General features: G+C 40.4%; 1 protein-coding gene across 4 annotated transcripts in view; it reads left to right on the plus strand.

Moving 5' to 3' along the window:
• The first annotated feature begins 4,682 nt into the window (after positions 1 to 4,682).
• BLM (BLM RecQ like helicase) overlaps positions 4,683 to 25,663 on the plus strand; it is a 106,896-nt gene continuing 85,915 nt past the window's right edge. For 2 of the 4 annotated variants that reach the window (XM_049905602.1, XM_049905606.1), the window contains exon 1: positions 4,684 to 4,785. The gene's annotated coding sequence lies outside the window, so the exon portion shown is untranslated. Of the gene's footprint in view, positions 4,948 to 10,239; positions 10,293 to 25,663 lie in introns of all 4 variants that reach the window. The other 2 variants (XM_049905604.1, XM_049905605.1) reach the window with 2 other exon arrangements.

Below are 25,663 nucleotides of genomic sequence, written 5' to 3' on the forward strand. Positions count from 1 at the left end.
ACATCCTCATTCAACTTGCCTATTTGGCCTGTGCAAAAAACAGATGGGTCTTGGAGAATGTCAATGGATTATCATAAACTCAACCAGGTGGTGACTCCAATTGCAGCTGCTGTTCCAGATGTGGTTTCATTGCTTGAGCAAATTAATACATCTCCTAGTACCTGGTATATAGCTATTGATCTAGATAATGCCTGTTACTCCATACTTGTTTCTAAGGACCACCAGAAGCAGTTTGCCTTCAGCTGGCAAGGCCAGCAATACACCTTCACTGTCCTCCCTCAAAGTTATATCAACTCTCCAGTCCTATGTCATAATTTAGACCACAGGGGCCCTGATAGCCTTTCCCTTCCACAAGATGTCACACTGAGCCATTACATTGATGATGTTATGGTGATTGGACCTAGTAAGGAAGAAATAACAATGACTGTAGATTCATTGGGAAGACATTTGTATGCCAGATGGTGAGAAATTAATCTGAAAAAAATTTAGGTGCCTTCCACCTCAGTGAAATTTCTAGGGGTACAGTGGTGTGGTGCATGTTCAGATAGTCCTTCTAAAGTAAAGGGTAAGTTGTTACATCTGGCCCCTTCTATAACTTAAAAGGAGGTACAATGCCTGGTGGGCCTCTTTGGATTTTGGAAGCAACATAACCCTCCTGTGGGTGTGCTGCTCCATCCTATTTATCAAGTGACTCAAAAAGTTGCCAGTTCTAAGTGGGGCCCAGAACAAGAGAAGGCTCTGCAACAGGTTCAGGCTGCCATGGAAGATGCTCTGCCACTTGAGCCATATGATCCGGCTCATGCAATGACACTTGAAGTATCAGTGGCAGACAGAGATGTTGTTTGGAATCTTTAGTAGGCCCCTGTTGGTAAATTACAGCACAGATCCTTAGGATTTTGGAGAAAAGCTGTCACCCTCTACAAATTACTCTCCTTTTGAGAAACAGATTTTTTTTGGCTTGTTATAGGCCTTAGTAGAGATTGAACACTTAACCATGGGCCACCAAGTCACCATGCAACCTTAGCTGCCCATTGTGTACTGGGTGTTGTCTGACCCATAGAGTCATAAAATCAGACATGAACAACAGCACACCATCATAAAACAAAAGTGGTATATACAAGATTAATATGCAGTAAGACCAAAGGAATAAATAAGTTACATGAAGAAGTGACCCAGCTGCCCATGGTCTCATGGGGAGTTCCTTATGATCATTTGACTGAGGAAGAGAAAACTCCTGCTTGGCTTACAAATAGTTCTGCATAATGTACGGGCACCCTTTAAAGTGAACAGCAGCAGGCAGCACTGCAGTCCTTTTCTGGGACCTCCCTGAAGGACAGTGGTGAAGGGAAATCCTCCCAATGGGCAGAGCTTCTAGTAGCCCATCTGGTTGTTCACTTTGCTTGGAAGGAAAAATGGCCTGATGTGAGACTTTATACTGATTCATGGGCTGTGGCCAATGATTTGGCTGGATGGTCAGGGACTTAGAAAGGACATGATTGGAAAGCAGGTGACAAGGAGGTATGAAGAAGAGGTATAGGGATAGACCTCTTTGAATAGGCCAAAGAAGTGAAGATACCTGTGTCTACTGCGAATGCTCACCAAAGGGTGAACTTGGCAGAGAAGGGTTTTAACAATCACGCAGATAGGATGATGTATTCTGTGGAAACCAGTCATCTCTTTGCCCAGCAACTCCTGTCATTGCCCAATGGGCTCATGGACAAAGTGGCCGTGGTGGCAGGGATGGGGGTATGCATGGGCTCAGCAAAATGGACTTTCACTCACCAGCGCTGACTTGGCTACAGCCACTGCTGAGTGCTCAATCTGCCAGCAGTGATGAGCAACACTGAGTCCCTGATATGGCACCATTCCTCAGGGTGATCAGCCACCAACCTGGTGACAGGTTGATTACATTTGGCCATTTCCATCATGTAAATGGCAGCATTTTGTTCTTACTGAGATAGACACTTACTCTGGATATGGATTTGCCTTCCCTGCATGTAAAGCATCTGCCAAAACTACCATTCGTGGACTTACAGAATGCCTATCCACCATCATGGTATCCCACACGGCATTTGGGCTTCTCATGTCTCTGGATCAACAGGCAAAGAAGGGAGTATTAGTTGGTGTGATTGATCCTGATTACCAAGGAGAAATCAGAGTGATATTACACAATGGAGGTTAAAAAAAAAAAACTATGTCTGGAATATAGGAGATCCCTTAGGACATTTCTTCATACTACCATACTCTGTGATTCAAATCAATGGGAAATTACAGCAACCCAATTTCAACATGACTACTAACGGCCCAGACCCTTCAGGAATGAAGTTTTGGATCACCCTACTGAGCAAAGAACCATGACCAGCTGAGGTGCTTGTTGAGGGCAAAGGGAATATAGAATGGTTGGTGGTAGAAGGTAGTTCTAAATACTAGCTAGGACCATGTGACCAGTTGCAGAAATGAGGAATGTGATTGTTTTTAGTATTCTTCCTTGTTTTATTATATGTGTATGGGTGGCAGATGTATATCTATATCTCCATAAAATCATTGAGATACGTACTTAAGATTGAGTCACAAACTTCACCCACCTACAAAAATAAATGAACAAAAACAAATTCTCTGACAGCTGCCAGCTACCTTCAGAGTGCAGTTCAAACTCAGATCTGGTCTCTGTTTCCTCTCATGTGTCATCTCTCTCTGCTCCCCATTTTCCTTGCATTTCCCCAAAGGTGCTGTCTTAGTCTGGGTTCTCTAGAGGAGCAAACCAGTGAAGTGTATATTGATATATACCAAAACCAAACCAAACCCATTGCCATCAAGCTGATTCCAACTCATAGTGATCCTAGAGGACAGAGTAGAACTGTCCTATAGGGTTTCTAAGGAACAGCTGGTGTATACGAACTACTGACCTTTTGGTTAGCAGCCTGAGCTCTTAATCACACTGTGCCACCATCACTCCTATAGATGTATATAGAGAGAAATTTACTTTAAGGAAATGGCTTACACGATTATGAGGAAATGGCTCACACAATTGTGAGGTCTAGCAAGTTCCAAATCCATTGGGTCAGGCAACAGGTTGAAGACCTCTGCTGGTACATGGAGTTGCAGAGGTTGGAGAACCCAAAATCGGCAGGTCAGGTGTCAAGCCAGAGACTGCAGCAGACTTATGTCCCAAGAACTGGAGATGTAGTGAGATGAGTGCAGGATAGATTAAAAAAAGGGAGCTTTGCAGAACATCTATTTATAGACTGGAGGCAGGCCACCTCTGGAAGGAAACTCCCTTTTCAACTGATTGGCTGCTTACATCAGATCACAAAATGGAAGGTGATTACAAATGTCTGCCAAACCACTGAGAATCATAGTCTAGCCAAGCTGACACAGAACATGAACCATCCCAGGTGCCTTACATAGCCTTTCTAGTTTCCTGGACTTTACTTCCGAATTATACCTCTCATTTAAAAAAAAAAAAAAAAAAATTTTTTTTTTTTTTTTTTTCATCCCTCAGGTCTCAGAGCATCTTCTTTGGAAAGCCTTACCTAACCCTGCAAGTCCGCATAGGTATCTCTCCTTGGTGTTCCCATAACATTGGCCATCATTCTTAATGCTAGCACTGTCACTATCATTGTACATATCTGCCTCCTCCACAGACAGTCTAACAGACTATGGGCTTTATCAGGGAGCTCTCCAGGGCCTAGCACCATGCCTGGCACTGGAGAAGGGCAGGAAGTTGAAGGACAGACAGTGAAGGAAAAAGGAAAAGGTGAATTAAGGCAGTGTGTGGCCCAGGTAATTTCAGCTGAGTGTCACCCATCACTGAGTTGTGAGAGAATCCTACTCATCACTCTGGTGGCACCATTTGAGTCTAAGCATTAGGGGTTTATTCTTTTGTTAGGTTATTCACATCTTTTGCTTTGCCTCTATCCTGCTTGGCTATTTTGACTATTCCTACTTTGGCTATTTTGTTACTAAAAATCTGTTTAACTTACTTTGCTTTTGTCTATTAACAACCATGTGTTTTATTTGGCTGCACTGTTGTATATTGTTTTTGGAACATTTAAAACTCGGCACGTTTCACACACAAAAGAGAGATCGGTTTTTATTTCTTTTCTTTTTAAAGTAAAATCTGACATCACAAGACCCACGTTCCCCCGTGGCATCAGCTGAAACGGAAGCATGGCTTCTCAATCGAGCATTGCATATACTCCTGGAAGCATCTGCGTTTGCGACACTTTTCTCTGTTAGTGACAATTCACAGTTGCTCCTCGTATAGGAGAAAGGGTGGGCAGGGCTAGAGTTTTTAATGGGTGGAGAGGAGAGACCATCAAAGCCTCAGAGACAGATGGTAAGAGCCAAAGAGGCCATGGCCGAGAAGCTTCAGAATCCCTTCAAACTCCGGGATTTTTGAATCCCGCCATAGTCCCGGTTCTAGATTCCTGTTTTAGTTAAAGCCTTTGCCAAAACTAAAAAAATCCCGTATACAACGATAGGATGCAACTCCAGCCGGAAGCCCGGAGTTTAACCGTGCTCACGAGGCTCTCACTCTCCGGACTCTGATTGGGTTTGGGGACTCGGTGTCCCGCCCACGACTGTACGGCGACCCCGCCCCAGCAGCCGAAGGGGCGGGGACAGGTGCCACGGGACGACGATATTGGTCGGTTTCCTCAGGACCCAGCCAATTGGAATCCGCCGACTGCCGGCGCGAAATGAGCTAACGCGCGACTCAGGGGCGGTCTTCGGCCCGCGGGGCGTTTGGATCCAGGCGCGGACCCCTTACGCCCTGTGAGAGAGGTGAGTGCGCTTGGAACGAGCTGCGGGGCGACCCGCCGCGGCCACCGCGCCCGGGCCCGTAGAGGGAGGCCTCGGGGACCCCTCAGTTGCCGGCTCCGGTTCGGCCAGGCCCGCCGAGCCCTCTCGTCGCGGGGGAGAGCAGAGAGGCACCTATTTTCCCAGGTAGAGGAACAGGGGCGGGGGCGAACTTTGCCACGGTCGCCCAGGGCGCCGGTGGCGAGCCGGGCCCAGAATCCATTATGTTGTTGTTCATGTCTGTACCCTAGTGCCTAACGCGTTGCCCAAACCGATTGTTGTTGGGTGCCCTGGAGTGGATCCGACGCAGCGACCCTATGTAATTTGTGTAACACGGTGAAACAATGCCCAGCCCTGCGCCATCCTTACGATGTACGCGCCCATTTTTGCAGCCACTGTGTCAGTCCATCTCGTTGAGGATCTTCCTGTTTGTCGCTGACCCTCTACCCAGCATGATGACCCTCTCCAGGGTCTAGTCCCTCCTGATCACATGTCCAAAGTAGTGAGACAAGTCTTGCCATCCTCGCTTCTAAGGATCATTCTGTCCTGCTTCCAAGACATATTTGTTCATTCTTCTGGAAGTCCATGGTATATTCAGTGTTCTTCACCAACGGTTTAATTCAAATACATCAGTTCTTCAGTCTTCCTTATTCATCGTCCAGTTTCACATGCATATGAGGCGACTGAAAATACCATGGCTTGGATGAGGTGCACCTTAGTCCTCAAAGTGACATCTTTGCTCTTTAGCACTTTAAAGAGGTCTTTTACAGCACATTTGCCAAATGCAATGCGTCGTTTGATTTCTTGACTGCTGCTTCCATGGGCACTGATTGTGAATCCAAGTAAAATGAAATCCTTGACAACTTCAATCTTTTCTCCATTTATCGTGATGTGGCTTACTGGTCCCGTTGTGAGGGTTTTCGTTGTCTTTATGTTGAAGTGCAACCCATACTGAAGGTTGTGGTCTTTGATCTTCATCAGTAAGTGCTTCAGGCCCTCTTCACTTTCAGCAAGCAAGGTTGTGTGATCTGCATAACGCAGGTTGTTAATGAGTCTTCCTCCAATCCTGATGCCTTGTGCTTCTTCATATAGTCCAACTTCTTGGATTCTTTGCTCAGATACGGACTGAATAAATATGGGAAAGGGTACAACCTTCACACACACCTTTCCTGATTTTAAACCATACCTTTCCTGATTTAAAACTGTGCAGTATCCTCTTGTTCTGTTCAAACGACTGCCTCTTGGTCTGTGTGCAGGTTCTGGATGAACATAATTAAGTGTTCCGGAATTCCAGTTCTTTGCAATGTTGTCCATAATTTGTTATGATTCACACAATTGAATGCCTTTGCATAGTCAATAAAACACAGGTCAACATCTTTCTGGTGTTCTCTGCTTTCAGCCAAGAACCATCTGACATCAGCAATGATATCCCTCTTTCCCTGTCCTCTTATGAATCCGGTTTGATCCAGTGCACTGCTGTAACCATTTTTGAATTACCTTCAGCAAAATTTTACTTGCACATGATATTAATGATAATTTGATAATTTTTTTGATAATTTCTGCTTTCTGTTGGATCCCCTTTGTTTGGAATGGGCATGAATATGGATCTCTTCCAGTTGGTTGGCCAGGTAGCTGTTTTCTAAATTTCTTGGCATAAATGATTGAGTGTTTCCAGTGTTGCATCCATTTATTGAAACATCTCAGATGGTATTCCATCATTTTCTGGAGCCTTGTTTTTCACCAGTGCCTTCAGTGCAGCTTGGACTTCTTCCTTCAGTACCATCGGTTCTTGATCCTATGCTACTTCCTTAAATGGTTGAACATCGACCGATTAATTCTCTTTGGTACAGTGACTGTGTATTTCTTCCATTTTCCTTTGATGCTTCCTGTGTAGTTCAATATATTTCCCATATATTGATTCCTTCAATATTGTAACTCAAAGCTTAAATTTTTTCTTCAGTTCTTTCAGCTTGAGAAATGCTGTGCATGTTCTTCCCTTTTGGTTTCCTAACTCCAGGTCTTTTCACATGTCATCATACTACTTTACTTTGTCTTCTCGAGTTGCCCTTTGAAATTCTGTACAGTTCTTTTACTTCATCATTTCCTCCATTTGCTTTAGCTACTCTACATTCAAGAGCTAGTTTTAGAGTCTCTTCTGACATCCATTTTGGTCTTTTCTTTTTTTCCTGTCTTTTTAATGATGTTTTGCTTTCTTCATGTATGATGTCCTTGATGTCATCCTGCAATTAGTCCAGTCTTCAGTCATTGTTCCAATGTGTCAAATCCACTGTTAAGACGGTCTCTAAATTATGGTGGGATATACTCAATATTGTACTTTGGCTCTTGTGGACTTGTTTTAATTTTCTTCAGCTTCAACTTGAGCTTACGTATGAGCAATTGATAGTCTGTTCCACAGTCAGCTGCTGGCCTTGTTCTGACTGATGGTATTGAACTTTTCCATCATCTCGTTCCACAGATGTAGTTGTTTTGATTCCTGTGTATTCCGTCTGGCGAGGTACACGTGTATAGCTGCTGTTTGTGTTGTTGAAAAAAGCCATTTGCAATGAAGAAATAGTTGGTCTTGCAGTACTCTGTCATGCAATCTCCAGTGTCATTTCTATCACCAAGGCCATATTTTCCAACTGCCTGCAGCTCCTTCTTTGTTTCACATTCCACATGCAGATCACCAGTAATTATCCATGTACCTTGATTGCATGTTTGATCTATTTCAGACTGCAGAAATTTGTAAAAATCTTCAATATCTTAAACTTTGACCTTAGTGGTTGGTGCATAAATTTGAAAAATAGTCGTATTAACTAGTCTTTCTTATAGGTATATGGAAATTATCCTATCACTGACAGCATTGTACTTCAGAATAGATCTTGAAATGTTCTTTTTGGCTATGAATGCACTGCCATTGCTCTTCAATATGTTATTCCTGGCATCAATTCCAAATTGCCGATACCAGTCTATTTCAGCTCACTAATGCCTAGGATATTGATCTTTATACGTTGCTTTTTTTTTCTTTTTTATTGTGCTTAAAGTCAAAGTTTACAGTTCAAGTTAGTTTCTCATACAAAAATTTATATACACATTGTTATGTGACCCTAGTTGCTCTCCCTATAATGTGACAGCACACTCCTCCTTTCCACACTGTAATTCCCATGTGCATTCAACCAGCTCAAGTCCCTTTCTGCCTTCTCATCTTGCCTCTGGACAGGAGCTGCCCATTTAGTCTCATGTATCTACTTTTTTTATCTACTTGGGCTAATAAGCACACTCTTCACAAGTGTCATTTAATGTCTCGTAGTCCAGTCTGAAGAGTTGGCTTTGGGAATGGTTTTAGTTTTGGGCTAACAGAGAGTCCAGGGGCCATGTCTTCTGTGGTTCCTTCAGTCTCAGACAGACCATTAAGTCTTTTTACTAGAATTTGAGTTCTGCATCCCACTTTTCTCCTGCTCCTTCAGGGATTCTCTGTTGTGTTCCCTGTCAAGGCAGTCATTGGTGATAGCCAGGCACCATCTAGTTCTTCTGGTCTGAGGCTGATGGAATCTCTGGTATGTGGCCCTTTTGTCTCTTGGGCTAATAGCTTCCAGCATCACAGCAATGTGTAAGCCACCACAGTTGGACAAACTGACAGATGAATATTAGTGGTATACAGCAAAAGTTATAATCATTATTACCCAGAAAAGTAGGTTATTTTGGTTATATTGGTCTCTTTTTAGACATGGAGAATTTGAAGCATAAAAAGGTTGAGTCTGCTGAAGGGCATTTGGTGATTTAAATGGTGAAGGCTGGATTTGAACTAGGGCTGTCTGACTCCAAAGCATCTCCCACAGTGTTAGGCTTTCACCATACCCCTCACCTGCCACAAAGAACTTTGGGCACCTGATGGCATGAGATGGAGCAGATGCCTGACAGCTCCTGGTGCCACTACTGTAGATAAACAAACAGCTCTCCTGTCTAAGGGGCAGTCATGGGAGAGACTGGGTGAGAGATCAGAAATTGTAGAAGGGGTAGCAGGGAGAAATATTCTGTGTGGGAAATAATAGAATTAAATTCAACCAGTATTTTGTTAGCTGGACTACTGTGGTGGTATACTGTCAAAAAGCAGCTTATAGTCCACTAGGAGGAAATTAATTTCTGAGTCCTGAGGCCTTATCAATTCCAGTCACCACAATAGGCACCATATACAGTACATATTATTACTGATCATCATGGAAACTGGGAGAGGTAGCTATTGCCTTCATTTTATTGATGAGAAAACTGAGAGTTAAAAAATTAGGGCAAGACCATAGTGTCAGATAACTAGTGAAAGAACAATATACAAGGAAGTTATACACACTTGCTTTACGATAGTTAATATTATGAGGAGCGAGAGAAAGAAAGAAAATAAGGGGAGTGAATGGGATTCTAAAAATACTTGAAATGTTTTGTATCGTTAAAAAAGAAAAATAGGATAGAATTTAAGTTCTTCAATTTTGTTGGTGGGTACACGGGTATCATACTATTTTCTACACTTCTCTAGGTGGTTAAAATATTTTAAATTAAAAGAAATGTATGTTTAGTTTTCTTTTAAGGGAAGAAGGGAAAGAACAAAGAGGTCCAAGGTAATTATAAAATAATCTTGGGAACTTATTGCCGAAAGCCCGTGGTGGATTTCCATCGCCTGTAGGGAAAAGTCTGAGCTCCCTATCATGATACATGAGGCCCTTGAGCAGTCTTCCTCTCTAGCCACCTAGTTATTCTACCTCAGGCTTTGCACCGATAGTGCATAACTCTTCTTCACAACCTCAGCCCTGTTTGGAAGTTTCTACTTGTCCTTGAAGATCCAATTCAGTGTCCTTTAGATAGCTTCCCTATTTTCCTGTTTTTCCTTCATCTTCGAAGTCATAAGGCTTTCAAGAAAATTTTTTTGTTGTAGGACTTATCCTATTGCATTATAGTTATTTGTTGACGTATCTATTTCCCAGTAGCCTAAAAGCTCTTTGAAGACAGGAATTATGTCATGTTCATCTCTGTACTCCAATACTTAGCATGATGCCTTGACACAGCATAGTTGCTGGGTAAATATTAGTTGAATGAAAAATACAAGTTGAAGTTCTTGAATGAAGTTATAACATATGGATTTTGTTCTCTAGAATGGCAAGGAGCTATTTATTTTGTTGAGAAATTCCTGTGTCTCACAGAAACATTCTTAATGTCATGAAAATATCATACTCATATCCCGTCTTTCAGTCACTGCAGCTGTTTTCATATTTCATGAATCCTTTCCATATTTCAGCTACACAGATGTCTTACACAGCTGTAACTGTAAGGTACTCATAACTTAGTGGATTTTTTTTTTCTCTCCAGCTATTTCATGTAGTAACTCAGTCTTCATGGTTATTTGTCTTGTATATTGTAACAATATTTCCATTCTCCTTTTTGGTTTAATAGGTATGAAGTGATGCTCCATACTATCAGTTCTTAGAAAAGTTGAACGTTTTCCCGTAAGTCTCAGCGTTGGTATATTCCGGTGAACCGTGTGTCTGTACCCCTGATCATTTGTTCATGGAAACTGGGATGTTCTCTGTGTGTTTTAATAGCCAGTACCCAGTTGCTGCGGAGTCACTTCTGACTCATGGTGATCCCATGTGTGTCTGAGTAGCACTCTACTCCATAGGGTTTTCAGTGGCCGATTTTTCGGAAGGAGATTGTCAGGCTTTTCTTCCGAAGCGCCTCTGGGAGGATTCCAACTGCCAGCTTTTCAGTTAGCAATCGAGCACATTAACCATTTGTATCATCCAGACTTACTTTTTTTTTTTTTTCATTCAAAAATTTATATGCAAGTTGTTTTATGACATTTGTTGCAATCCCCACAATGTATCCGCATGTTCCCACTTTCCCTATCAACCCTGGGTTCTCCATGTTCATTCGTCCAGTTCTCCTGTCCCTTCATGCCTTCTCGGCTTTGCTTTTGGGTAGGTGTTGTCCATGAGGTCTCATATCTTTGACTGAACTAAGAAATACGTGTGTTATTGTTTGTTTTATAGGCCTGTGTAATCTTTGGCTGAAATGTAGACTTTGGGAGTGGCTTCAGTTCGGAGTTAACAGGTTGTCCGGGGGCCACAGTCTCAAGAGTTCCTCCATTCTCTGTCAGACCAGTAAGTCTGGTCTTTTTTTGTGAATTTGCATTTTGCTCTACATGCCTCTTAAATTTTTGACAAATTTAGTATATTGAGTATACTATATTACAAGCCCTGGTGGTACAACGGTTAAGCACCCAATGGATACACAAATAACCAGTTAGAATATTTAACGGAAAGGAAAACTCTATTTACAGTAACAACAAAAGGAGAGAAAATATATAAGAATTAACAAATGTTAAAATCTAAATGAAATCTTTAAAACACTTCTGAATAACACAAGAGACTTAAACAAATGGAATTATATCCCTTGTTCTAGGACAGGACAACTCAATGTCATAAAGATGTCATTTCTCTCTAAATTGATGTATAAATTTAAGGCAATGTCAGTGAAAGTATCAGCATGTTCTTTGCTAGACAAGTTGATATTAAAGTTCATATAGGGAAATAAACGTGAGAATATCTGAGAAAACACTGAAAATGCTATAAAGAGGGCCTAGATCTCCAGATGTTAAAACATACTGCAAAGCCTGTATAAGTAAACTATTGTGGTACAGACCAGTGGAATAGAATAGAAAGTCTAGAAATAGTCTCTGCCTTAGTCATCTAGAGGATGGCTTTCACAAAGAAAAGTCTATTCTCTCACAGTATAGGAGGCTAGAAGTCCGAATTCAAGGGGCCAGCTCCAGGGGAAGACTTTTTCTGTTGGCTCTGGGGGAAGGTCCTTGTCATTAATCTTCCCTGATGGAAGAGCTTCTTGGTGCAAGGACCCTGGGTCCAAAGGACGTGCTATTCTTCTGCGTCTTGTTCCTTGATGGTATGAGTTCTCATTGTCTTTCTGCTCGCTTCTCTCTTTTTTATCTCAAAAGGGATTGATTTAATCTTGTAGATTGAGTCCTGCCTCATTGACGTAACTGCTGATAATCCCAACGCATTAACATCCTAGAGGTAGGATTTACAACACACAGGAAAATCAAATCAGATGACAAAATGGTGAACAGTCACACAATACTGGGAATCATGGTCTAGCCAAGTCGACAGATATTTTGGGGGGGCACAATTCAATCCATAATAGTCTCCCAGTTACATATGGAAACTTAGTATATGTTAAAGGTTGTTTCTCAATCACTGGGGCACAGATGATCTTTTAAATAAATGGTGCTGGGACAACTTGGTAGCCTTTTAAAAAGCAGCATAAAAATTAGATCTGTACTTCATATCATACCCAAGAATAAGCTCCAAATAAGAGATCTAAATATTCAAAAAGGAAAGCAGAAAGAAAGACTATTTGAGTACTAGGAGAAAACTTCTGTGAATTTCTGTAAAGTGAGTATGGGGAAAGGCAACAAAAGAAAAATTACATTACAAAGAAATAAGTCTTTCACTGTAAAAAAAAAAAGAAAAACATAAGCAAAGTTAAAGAGAAGTGAGAAACTAGTAGAAAATATTTATAACATATGTCATAGATAGAGATCTACTATTCCCAATATAAATGCGGGGGGAAAATACCAGAATTTTGATGGATAGAAGATAAAATGCATGAGCAAATATAACTTGCACTTAACATTGTACCACAATGGCTCCTTATATATATTTAAATACGTTAAGTCCACAAAAATGGGCCAAACTCTAAAATTAGGTACAAATACAAATCAATAAACCCAACTATTTCATATGAATAATACAAGCACACTGGCGGGGGCGGGAGAGTGGAGAGAAAGGAGGCTAATTCTTTATTAAAAGAAACCAAGGGTTTTGGGGGAAATGGCTGATTCTATGGCTGAGGTAGGGAAAGTACACAAAGATCATGAACATCTTGTGCCAGAAAAGAAGAAAGTACCCAATAAATGATGGGGACATGTCAACCCAGGAGCCAACTTGAAGGGTCTCCACTTCCACTGGCCAAATCTGGAACAATTTGAACATCACAATAAATGACAATAATGAATTAAAACCCATTAAGTAAATTAAGATTTCTTACTGATAAAAGCAAATACATAAGAGAGAAGGAAAAGCTCTTCTTCACAGTAGAAAGCCAACTACTAAATGTAGAGGTAATGATGGCATTTTATAACCATTATAGTATTATTTCTTCTGGCATAAATCATTAATGGACACTAAAACTTGTCTTTTCTAGTTGTATTTTTACTGTTGACTTCTGCATAATTAGATTTGGTTGTGATTTCAAGCTTTTAAAATTTGTTGAGACTTGCTTTTTGGCCCAGTACATGAACAGTTTTCTTAAATATCTATTTCTTAGCACGTACATTCTGCAATTGTTGAGTTAGGTCAAATTAGTATTATTCAATCTTTTGTGTCCTTACTGATTTTTTGGTTACTTGTTTTATCAATTACTGGGGGAGCTATTTTTAAATCTACTATAATTGTAGTTTTTTCTGTTTCTTCTTATCATTGTATCAGTTTTGCTTCATGCATTTTGATGCTTTTTTATGAGCTATACAAATTTAAAGTTGCTATTACCTTCCCAGTGAATCAGTTCTTCATCACTGACCCTTTTTACCTCTAGCAAGACTTTCTGCCTAAAAATCTGTTTTGTCTGATATTAATATAGCCAGGGCTAGATTAAGGCATTTGAGAGCCCTAAACACTGATAATCTGTGGTGCTCCGTTCTCTGCTTACTCATGCATTCGAACAGAATATATGCCTTATATTAAAAAAAAAAAATCCATTGCCATTGAGTCGATTCCAACTCATAGCGACCCTATAGTATAGAGTAGAACTGCCCCAAAGGGTTTCTGAGGAACGGCTGGTGAATTCCAACTGCCAGTCTTTGGGTTAGCATCCAAGCTGTTAACCACTGTGCCACAAGGGCCCATATGAGTTATACATGTACATGTATATGTGTGTGTGTGTTTTAGCTATCCATGATGTAATTTTTTAAATGTGACTATAATATTAGCAATGGAACGCAAAAGTAACTTATGCCATTTTAGCAAAACAAGATGAACTGATTATAAAATTTTTAGTAGCTGTACTGTACTAAGATCTTTACTGTATACCGTGTATTCTACAACAAAGAAAATGCGTCAGTGAGCTTAGTTGTTTCAACAATCAATGTAAAAATTGTGTTGATTTCCCACAACAAAAAATTGACTTTTATCAATTTTGCTTTAAACGGCCCCTCTTAGGAAAAAAATCTGATTGCCAAAAAAATCTGATGAAGTTTTCTGTCTTCCTGAGAGATGCCCACAGTTCTCTCTTTAACTTATGGTGACGGCAGATTAGGTGGTTGCCTCTCATCTCAGTGGTCAATGTGTTTGAGTTCTCTTGCTTTTGCGTGTCATCCGGGACTGGATTAGTTGTTTACCGGGACATGTGCGAGAGCATACACTTGAGTTTGTATCATGGCAAAGAGCACCCCAATCCGCCAGGAAGCCTTGACCTTAAGGGGTTCAGATCTAGCTCCGTGGGTTGGCAAACCTAGCTCCACCAAGTGCCCAGAGGCACCCTACTCTGCCAGCAAGCCTCTTGCCCAAAGGCACTCAGCTTTCTTGCCCTGTGGGCCAGGAAGCCCACCACGCCTCTCCTGCCATGGCTTCTCCACCACCGCTTCTCACCGTCTTCAGTGTTACAGCTTGCTTTCTCAGTTTCCTGGTTCCAGGAGCTTCTCAGTGCAGGGATCCGAGTCCAGAGAACGGGCTCCACTCTTGGCAAGTTGACCAACCCCTTTGTTAGGGTTCCATGCCTTATTTCCATGGTTCTACCAATATTTTACCCCCTGACGGTGCCTTGAACTTTATTTGCATTATTAGCGAGCAATCCAGTCCCCTTGGTGGACGCAATTACCTTATGTGTATAGTCCCACCCAGACTTGGCTGGGAGTTCCAAGACCATGGTGAGAAAGGCCACAACAAACGATCCATCACACTGAAACTAGTAGTAAAACCTGTCTAACTTCAGGAAAAATAACGACCAGGACCAGTGCAAAGGCGATTCCCATGAGGTGGAGGTCAGATATACCTCCTCTCTTTAACCTTTTTGCCAGTTCTGACAGCAGCCATCCTCCCATTGCACTTTCTACTTCTCTGCTGGGTTTGATAATCTGTTGATGGCCACACACAACTCACAGACCATACTTAGAGTTAAGTGGTTTATTGAGGAAGCAACAGGCTACAACTCAGGAATTGGGATCAGGAAGCATGTAGGTAAAGTCTCCCTTCTTTGGTGCAGGACAGCTCTCAGCTCCTCTCAGCAATGCAGGCCTCCCCTCGGCTCCCTCAGGACAAGCTCCTCTTAGCACTGCCGTCTGTCACCACCATCTGTGTCATTGTGCCCCTTTCCAGCGTGTTGCCACTGGCTCTGCCGTTGGGCCCTTTCTGGGCCTCGCTGTCTTCAGTGTTATACCTCCTTGACCAGTGTTATAGTTCTTTTAGGAGATTCCTTGCCTCCCTTCTCTCTTTGCTTCTTCCTCCCATATTCTCTTCTTGCTTCCTTCTGTCTGCTAAACTTCTGTGGGGTTTGCTGTTTATATATATACAACTCCTTGTCAATTTCAAGGCATGGCACTCCCACCAGGACCACAAATTTACAAGTCCTGTGTTGTTAGGCCCCAGATACTTCATTTGCATAGTAGGCTACCACTTACCTCACTTGTATGGTTATTGACCAATCCCTGCCAAGTGCATACCAGTCACAGGGGAGGCTACAGTCCAGGACCAGACAAAAAGTATCAAAACCAAGTCCTTTACAGCTTACCCAGGAAAGGTCAATCAACCTGGACAAAAGTAACAAACCCTTTGGGGTAGAAAACTTCTCAGGGCTTAGGGGAAAAATCTCTCCAGCTGTTTTTCCAAAGAACCAAGGTAAAAGGCCACATAAAGGAACTCATTTCACCACACCCCACAAGATATTATTATTGTTTTCTACTCTCAGACTTTGCATAGATTTAACCACATATGACACCTTTGTGCTTCATTCCATCTGTCATCTTCCATCTAGGCTCACTTTTCTACTATTGAAAGTACATCCCTTAGAATTTCATTTAGTGGGAGTCTGTTGGTAGCAAATTATTAGTTTTTGATAGTCTGAAGATGTCTTTATTTCTCCTTGATTTTTTTTAATAACAGCTTTTTTGAGATATAAATTACATATCATACAATTAACCCATTGAAAGTGTGAAATTCAGTGACTTTTTATCTACAGAGTTGTGCAGCTATTACCAGTCAATTTCGGAACATTTTCACTGGCCCAAAGAGAAACACGACACCCTTTAAGCATAATCCCCAACTCCCCCATCTCCCAGCCCCTAACAACCACTAATCTACTCTGTCTCTACTGGATTTCCCTATTCTGGATATTTTATGTAAGTGGAATCATACGATATGGCACAAAAGCAGCCATAGGCATTATGTGAACAAATGGGTATGGCAGTGTTCCAATAAAACTTTATTTATAAAAACAGGTGGCACACCAGATTTGGCCTCTGAGTCGTAGTTTGCCAACCCCTGATCTAGATAGAGCATATTGCTTACTGATTTCTCAATAACCTTCATTAAATAGTTTCCTTTCCAAGTTTTGTTAATGTTTCTCTCATTACACATTAAATATTGTATTTGGTGAATTTTTTAAAAGATGAGTACCATGCCATTTAAATTATTGTTACTTTCAATGTTTTTGTTAGGTGCCTTTGAGTTGGTTCCGAGTCATAGCGACCCCATGTACAATAGAACAAAACACTGCTTGGTCCTGTGCCATCCTCACAATCATTGTTATGCCTCAGCCCATTGTTGCAGCCACTGTGTCAATCCATCTCGTTGAGAGTCTTCCTCTTTCTTGCTGACCCTCCACTTTACCAAGCATGATGTCCTTCTTCAGAGACTGATCCCTTCTGACAACATGCGCAAATCATATGAGATGTAGTCTTGCCATTCTTGCTTCTAAGGAGCATTCTGGTTGTACTTCTTCCATTATTATTGTTCTTTTAATATGATTATAATCTTTCTAATGGTTGTTTCCACCCCAATGTTATTTAGTATTCTTACCATGTGCTTTTGTCGGATGAATTTTAGAAGCATTTTTGTTGAGTTTTATGAAGTATTCTTATGGTGTTTTAACTGGAATTATGTTAAACCCATAAATTAATTTATGAAGAACTGTTGTCCTTATGATATTTAGCTCTTTCATCTAAGATCATGAAATATTTCTCTATCTGTCCAGATCTTTATTTCTCCCAGTAATATTTGGTCATTTTTTTCATATCAGTTATATATGTCCTTTGTTAGGCTAATTGCTAGTTAATATTTTCCATTGCTATTATTAATTGAATACTTTTTTAAAATTGTATTTTCTAGTTATTACTAACTATATGAGAATGCTTTTGATTTTTGGGAATTTATGTTTATTTTACCACTTTACTGAAGTTTTAATTATCTATTGTTATGGCTGATTTTCTCTGAGTTATGTTGGTGTATAATCATGTTGTCTACATGTAATGATATTCTTGTCTCTTTCCAGTGCTTTTCTTTTCTGAAAATTTTTGCATTGGCAAGAGAGTTCAATATGATAGTGGCAATAAGAGAACAATCTTGTTTTTGGCCCTATTTTTAATGGATTTAGCACTAAGGTAAAATATAAGATATATACTGTTAATGTAAAATGTATGGGTTCTTGATTATAAGCCTAATTCTTTGTTGTAACGTATTGTTAGCAATAGCTGAGTTTTATCAGATGCCTTTTCAAAAGTGCGTGGATAACACATCCTGTATGATTCATATATATGTATACACACATATATAACAACTTTTACCAATTTTTATATTCTTTAGCTTTTTTTAATTCTCTTATTCAATAAATATTGAGTGCTAGGTGCTTAGAGATGCAATGGGTCATAAAACTAATAATGACCCATATTGGCTTGGAGCTTATAATCTAGTGGAAGAAATGGCCAATCAAATAATTACAAAAATGAACGCAGAATTACAATTATGATAAGTACTACAACTGAGGGCTAATCGTTATTGTAAAAGTGTATTATAGGGAGATTTTTCTTTACAGAACACTTGTATATTGTTTACTATCTGCCAGACACCATTGTGAGCACTTCCACAAATTTTTTTTTTCAGTTCACATAATAGCCGTGTGAAACTCAAACCAAACCAGTGCTGTCGAATGGATTCTGACTCATGGCGACCTCGATGTGTCAGAGTAGAACTGTGCCCCCTACGGTTTTTAATGGCTTATTTTTTCAGAAGTAGATCACCAGGCCTTTCCTCAGAGGCTCCTCTGGGTGGACCTGAACCGCCAACCTTTCATTTGGCAGCCAAGCACGTTAACCCTTGCCATTAGCTTCTCCTACTACTACACGAAGCCTGATTTGCTGTATTTTGCCTGTGTTTGTTCTAACTCTGCATTTTCATTCTCATACCTTCTTTTCACCAACTGATCTATCCTTTTATATATTGTTAAATGTTCAGACTCAGGCCATAGATTTTGGCTAATCTCCAAATAACCACAGACATTTTACCAGGGCTATTTTTCAGAGTTGCACAGAAGTAATGCCAGATGTCCTGGGTAAGGTCAGACCTCTCTCAAGAGATGACATACCCTCAAACTTTGGAATGCAGTAACTGGGACATAAAAGCCTGGGTTAGATCAATTTGACGGTTACAAAGTCCTTCAACTGAAGCCAACCAATCATAAAGAAACCAATACCCCATAGTAACCAGTGAATTATCTTTCCCCACTTTTATAACCCCTCCCTTAAAATTAAAGATGTCTCGCTTAATCAAGCATTCCGAACACCTTTGTTAGTGGTTCCCTAACTGCCTTTAAAAACTGCTCTTCACTTCCCAAAGCTGAGCTTCGTGCAGATTAGGTCCCAGTGCTCCTCTGCTAGCAGATTAATCAGTCAGTAAACCTGAACTGTCTTTTTGTTTTCTCAGTTCAACAGGATGGATGTGGTTTTCTAATTTATTTTGTTTCGCTCATTAAACTTTTTCCACTGTCAACTCAGCTTTTTGCCTATTTATATTCTTTTACAATGGGATAATAATTTCTTTCATATCGGTGATGATAATTTTAATAATTTTCCAAATTCTGCTTGTGATTTTTTAGTCAGTATAATTCAGAGATTTATTTTTATGTTTTCTTGGGCTCTTATTGCTTTGTTCCTTGACTTCAGTATTGTGAAACGTTTCACTAATCTCTTTTGTTTTCATTTTATTTTTACTTTAATTTTATGTCACTTTAATGTTGTTGGAAACCCTGGTGGCATGGTGGTTAAGAGCTATGGCTGCTAACCAAAAGGTCAGCAGTTCGAATCCACCAGGTGCTCCTTGAAAACCCTATGGGGCAGTTCTACTCTGTCCTGTAGGATCCCTGTCGGAATCAACTCCACGGCAACGGGTTTTTGGTTTCTTTTTAATGTTGTTGCTGAACAATTTCTTTTTCTTTTTTAATTTTGTCTTGTTGAGAAGAATATACTCAGTAAAACATAACACCAATTCAACCATGTGCAATTCAGCGACAGTGATTACCGTATTTTTAAACAAATGGTGCGCGCCTTCTACATTTGTTTGCCAACTGCACGCTCTCCCCATGAGGTATTTTCCATAAGCACTCTATGCTAATTTTTTTTACAGCAACATGTAAAAAAAAATTGGCATAGCAGCACTTATGAAGATACCACAGAGGGCGAGGGCACGGTTGGCAAACGAACATAGAAGGTATGTGTTATTTGCATAAAAATACAGTACGTTCTTAGAGCTGTGCAAACAGTCTCACCCTCCTTTTCTGAGTTATTCCTCCCCCATTAACCTAAGCTTACTACCCCCTGAGGTTCTAATCTTTCAAGTTGCTGTTGTCACTTTGATCCTGCTGAACAATTTCTTTGCGTTAAGCAATTTTATTGATATTTTGTGGACTTCGTAGAGGAGGTACCCTTTTGCTTCAGTACCCACCAAATTCTTAGTAGTAGCCCCACTGAAAGATTTTGCATGGGAAAATACTTCCATGCTTCAGAATATTACTCTGACTGGAAGGTGCTACCCAAAGAGAAGTACACCTTAAAAATAGGGAAAGGTGCCCCCAGGGTTAAAGTTGATCGTATGCTAACTTTGAATCTGTACTGTGCCACTACAATTATAAAGTATTTAATTAAGCAATAATACTACTGGGGTGGCTAAACATACATATAAATCGTGGTATGGAATAACATAAGTAACCCCTGTCTGTTATTAGACTACCACGGCAGCTTTTGATCCCAAAATAAACAAGATACGCATAATTTATAAAAGAATCAGACGGGAACAATAAAAACTTAGAAGGAATGTGACAAAAGGTTAAGTAATGATTTCATGGATCATTTTGTTCTGCTCACTGTCTTAAGGCTGAAGGTCTATGTACAAGAGAACAAAACACTACCCGGTCCTGTGCCATCCTTATAATTGTTATGCTTGAGCCCATTGTTGCAGCCACTGTGTCAGTCCATCTTATTAATGGTCTTCCTCTTTTCCACTGACCCTGTCCTTTACCAAGCCTGATGTCCTTCTCCAGGGACTGATCCCTCCTGACAACAGGTCCAAAGTATGTAAGATGCAGTCTCGCCATCCTTGCTTCTAAGAAGCATTCTGGCTGTATTTCTTCCAAGACAGATTTGTTTGTTCTTTTGGCAGTCCATCATATATTCAATATTCCTCGCCAATACCACAATTCAAAGGCGTCAATTCTTCTTTGGTCTTCCTTATTCATTGTCCAGCTTTCACATGCGTATGATGCAATTGAAAATACCATTTCTTGGGTCAGGTGCACCTTAGTCCTCAAGGTGACATCTTTGCTTTTTAACACTTCAAAGAGGTCCTTTGCAGCAGATTTGCCCAATGCAATGTGTCTTTTGATTTCTTGACTGCTGCTTCCATGTCTGTTGATTGTGGATCCAAGTAAAATGAATCCTTGACAACTCTGTTTTTCATGATGTGGCTTATTGGTCCAGTTGTGAGGGTTTTTGTTTTCTTTATGTTGAGGTGCAATCCATACTGAAGGCTGTGGTCTTTGATCTTCATCAGTAAGTGATTCAAGTCCTCTTCAATTTCAGCAAGCAAGGCTGTGTCATCTGCATAACTCAGGTTGTTAATGAGTCTTCCTCCAGTCCTGATGCCCTGTCCTTCTTCATATAGTCCAGCTTCTCGTATTTGCTCAGCACACAGATTGAATGGGTATGGTGAAAGATACAACACTGACACACACCTTTCCTGACTTTAAACCACTCAGTATCCCTTTGGACCATTTTGTTCTGCTTACTGTCTTAAGGCTGAACGTCTGTGTACCTCTGCCTCCGTAACATCAGTCGGATCAACTGAGACAGGTATTCTGAGAGTGCAGAAGTCTGACTTCACTCTTTATAGTGTGAAAGGCTTCCACATTGGACAGAACCTTGGAGACGGCACACTTCAGCAAAACGAAATACTTTTAAAGTGGATACAAAGTTGGCAGTTACCTTAGGACATTCAGGGATTGTGGTCTTAAAATTTTCTCCACTGAAAAGAATCAAGTTTCCTTGGGGAAATGGCTGATTCCAAGACTGGGGCAAGGAATACACCAGATAAGCCTGGAATATCTTTCTATGCCAGATAGTAAGGAAGCTCTGAAAGACTATAAGATTATACATCAAGAGGACTGAAGAGCCAACCTGAACATATTTGAGTATCAGAGATGATAACTGTTGGGTACGTTTAATCCATGAGTTAATAATGATACTGGAAAAAAAAAGTGGTCACCATTGGAGGTTGTTAGAAATGAACTTGATATTTTGAAAACTGATAAAAGAAAAATCCAATATTTATTCTCTTTCCTATGTGAACTCTATTACTGGGTAACAAAATAGTAGATGAGAAGAGGTTTCTCTTTCTGGAAGTATTCCAGCTAATGAGTAAAGAAGGAATACCAGAATTAAAATATCACCATTTTGGGTGATCAGCTTCCAGAATGGCAGAGGACGTCTGTGAACTCTCTGTCTCTAAAACAATGAAGATATGGGCAAAACAAGTAAAACCAGTCATTTCTGAACTCTGGCAAAACCAGAGAAGAAACCAAAAATAGTCTCTCCTAGAGAAACTACTGAACCCCAATAAGACAATGGGGTGTGTTCCCCATAGACCCCCATACCCTCTCTCTCTAGCTCAGTGATGGGGTAGTCAAAACTTGGTAACAGACAGCTGAGAAATCTGCTTTTGGAGTTCCATTATAAGTATCATCCTCAGAGCACAGTCATATTTTCTCCAGACTTGCAGCTTCCTGGGAAATCTCTATTCTCAGAGTGTAATGGAGCTTTGATTTTACTCAATTGAGCTCTGCAGCGGGGGCAACCCTTAGGATGTTACTAAAACAATAGCAAACTACTGGCAACAGCGCAGCCTTCGAAGGCTGTGATTTCAGTTGAGGCAAACGAGAGCCTGGCCAGGAATTTAAAAGGAAATCCTGGAGAACTAAACTACCATAGTGAACTTTGAAAAGCCCTGACATATTTCTGGAGATCTAAAAGGCTGCATGCATGTGCAAAGTTGTGTGCATACCCAGGAAAGACTGGAGAAAGGAAAAGGCACCAATCACAGGAAGGCTGACCTCAAGGCCCTGTGCTACAGGAAGTGTAAGCTAAGGCTGTCTTCTCAACTGCCTGAAGTTTGCAGCCATGTCTGCACCCACAGATCACCTTGGCAAAGGGTGGAGGATTTACAGGCAAGACATTTAAAGAAATCTGCTGATTCAACATTGGTTGTCCACTAAATTTTACTGACCCAGATGTGACCCCCTAAGACGCCAAGCTTAAAAACAAGAACTTAAAAAAAAAAAAAGCTAGCAGAGAACTCAGAGGCTGCACATTGTAGATAATACAGAATCTACAGGATAAATGTAGGAAAATTGTTAAACAAATGCAACAATAAGAAAAATAACAAACAACAAAAAAGCATGAACAACAATAGACCTTGGGAAATGGAAGTCTCTGATGCTTGACAATATGTTACCTAAACGATCTGGTATCTAACCAAAAATTGAGATTTAAAAGACATCATCAAGAAAGTAAACAGACAGCCTTATAGAACAGAAAAAAATTTTTTGCAAATCATATATTTGATAAGGGACTTATATCTAGAAAATAAAAAGAACTGTTACAGCTCAATAATAAAAAGGCAAAGAACCCAATTTTAAAAACAAAGGAACTGAATAGGCATTTCTCCAAGGAAGACATACAAATGCTTGATGTTAGGCATTAGGAAATGCAAATCAAAATCACAAGCTACCATTTCATAAACCGCGAAGATGTTGTAATGAAAACAGATGGCCACTATCAGTGCTGATGAGGTTGTGGAAAAATTGGAACCCTCACCCATTGTTGGCGGGAATGTAAAATGGCACACCCCCTTTAGAAACAGCCTGGCATTTCCTTAAAATGCTAAACGTAGAATTACTATATGATCCAGCAGTTGCCCTCCTAGATATATACCCAAGAAAATGAAAACATGTCCTTACATAAACTTTGTACACAAATGTTCAAGGAGTATTATTCATAATAGCCAAAGAGTAGATACAGCTCAAGTGTTCGCCACCTGGTGAATGGATGAACAGTAGAGGGTACATTCATACAATGAAGTAGTGTTTGGCAATAAGAGAGGCTGGAGTACCAGTGCATGCTGTAATGTGAATGAATCTTGAAAATATTATGCTAAATGAAAGATGGCGGTCACAAAAGAACCCGCTATATGATTCCATTTACGTGAAATATTCAGAACAGGCGAATCCATAGACCCAGAAAGTAGATTAGTGGGCACCTAAGTCTCAGTGTGGGGGAGATCAGTGGGAATGGGGAATGACTGCTAATGTGTACAGGGCTCTTTTTTTGGTTGTTAAAAATGTTCTAAAATTAGATTGTAGTGATGGTTACACACTGCATATATGACAAACCCCCAGCCAGTACACTTTATACCCGTTGCCGTCCAGTTGATTCCGACTCGTAGCAACCCTACAGGACAGGGTAGAACTGCCCCATAGAGTTTCCAAGGAGTGCCTGGTGGATTTGAACTGCCAGCCTTTTGATTAGCAGCTATAGCTATTGTCCACTATGCTACCGGGGTATCCAAGGTGGTGTATCTTATGGTATATGCAGTGTATCTGAATAAAGTTGTTTTATATATATATTTTTTCATTTTGCAGCCCTGATGAACTTATGAATCTAGGTCTTGATCACTAATGTCTGCTAACATTACAAAAACTATTATACTTGTATTATTCTTACATTATTGCCCCCGATGAAGAATGCACCACCACCTATGAAGTAGTGTTGCCAAAAAGTTGAACCTTAGTCTAGACCAGGATTTCTTTACTTTGGTACTAATTGACATTGTGGGATGTTTAGCAGCATCCCAGGCCTTTACCCATGAGATGCCAGTAGTACACCACTCCCCTTGTTGTCACAACCAAAATGTTTCCAGACATTGCCAAATGTCTCCTGGTAGTGGTGGGGGGCGGTGGTGGTGGCAGCAAATCGTCCCTAGTTGAGAACTGCTGGTTTAGAGTGAACTAATGGTTTACAGGAAATAATAGAGGATGGAGAGACACGTCAACACCACCACAGGCATAAAGTCAGCAAACTGATCTTAGGAAAGTATACACGACAAAATCCCTGGTTTCTTCTAGAAATTGAAAGGGGAAAAAAAGTCACTAAAAAAGACTTGAGACGTATCAACCAGTTGCAGTGTGTGTCTTAAACAGTAAATATATTTATTTATTTATTTATATGAATTATATATGAATATGACAGTAATGGGAGACCCTAATGGCATAGTGGTTAAGTGCTACGCCTGCTAACCAAAAGGTTGGCAGTTCGAATCCACCAGGCACTCCTTGGAAACTCTATGGGGCAGTTCTACTCTGTCCTATAGGATTGCTATGAGTCAGAATCAACTCAATGGCAATGGGTTTATGACAGTAATGAGATCTTGAAATTTCATTGCTGGATATTTGATAATAGTTATTTAAATGATAATACCTTTTGGTTTTTTTGATTATTATTAAAGAGTCAGTCTTTTTACAGAAGAAAAAATATGATTTGGAGAATTGACTTCAAAACAGAGGGGGTGTATGTATTGATGAAACAAGATTGGATGAGTTGATGATTGTTAGATCTGGGCGATAGATCTATAAGGTTCATTATACCCTTCTGTCTGCTTGCTTTTTTTTTTTTGTAATAACTTTATTGAGATATAATTCACATACCATACAATTCACCCATTTAAAATTTACATTTAAATGATTTTTAGTATATTCAGAGTTCTGCAGTCATCAAAGACCACAGTCAATTTTAGCATGTTTTCATCATCCCAACAAAAAAACTCCATACCCTTTTTTTTTTTAACTGTTCTTTAAGTGAAAGTTTACAAAGCAAGTCAGTCTCTCATACAAATACTTATACACACCTTGCTGTGTACTCCTTCCTAGCTGCTCTCCCCTTAATGAGACAGCACACTCCTCCTCTCCACCCTGTCTGTTCAACCAGCTCCTGTCCCCCTCTGCTTTCTCATCTTGCCTCCAGACAGGAGCTGCCCACATAGTCTCATCTGTCTACTTGAGCCAAGAAGCTCACTCCTCACCAGTATCATTTTTCTATCCCATAGTCCAGTCCAATCCCTGTCTGAAGAGTTGGCTTTGAGAATGGTTCCAGTCTTGGGCTAACAGAAGGTCTGGGGACCATGACGTCTGGGGTCTTTCTACTCTTAGTCCCTGG

The sequence above is a fragment of the Elephas maximus genome, chromosome 13, assembly GCF_024166365.1.
Source record: "Elephas maximus indicus isolate mEleMax1 chromosome 13, mEleMax1 primary haplotype, whole genome shotgun sequence".
NCBI lineage: Eukaryota > Metazoa > Chordata > Mammalia > Proboscidea > Elephantidae > Elephas > Elephas maximus.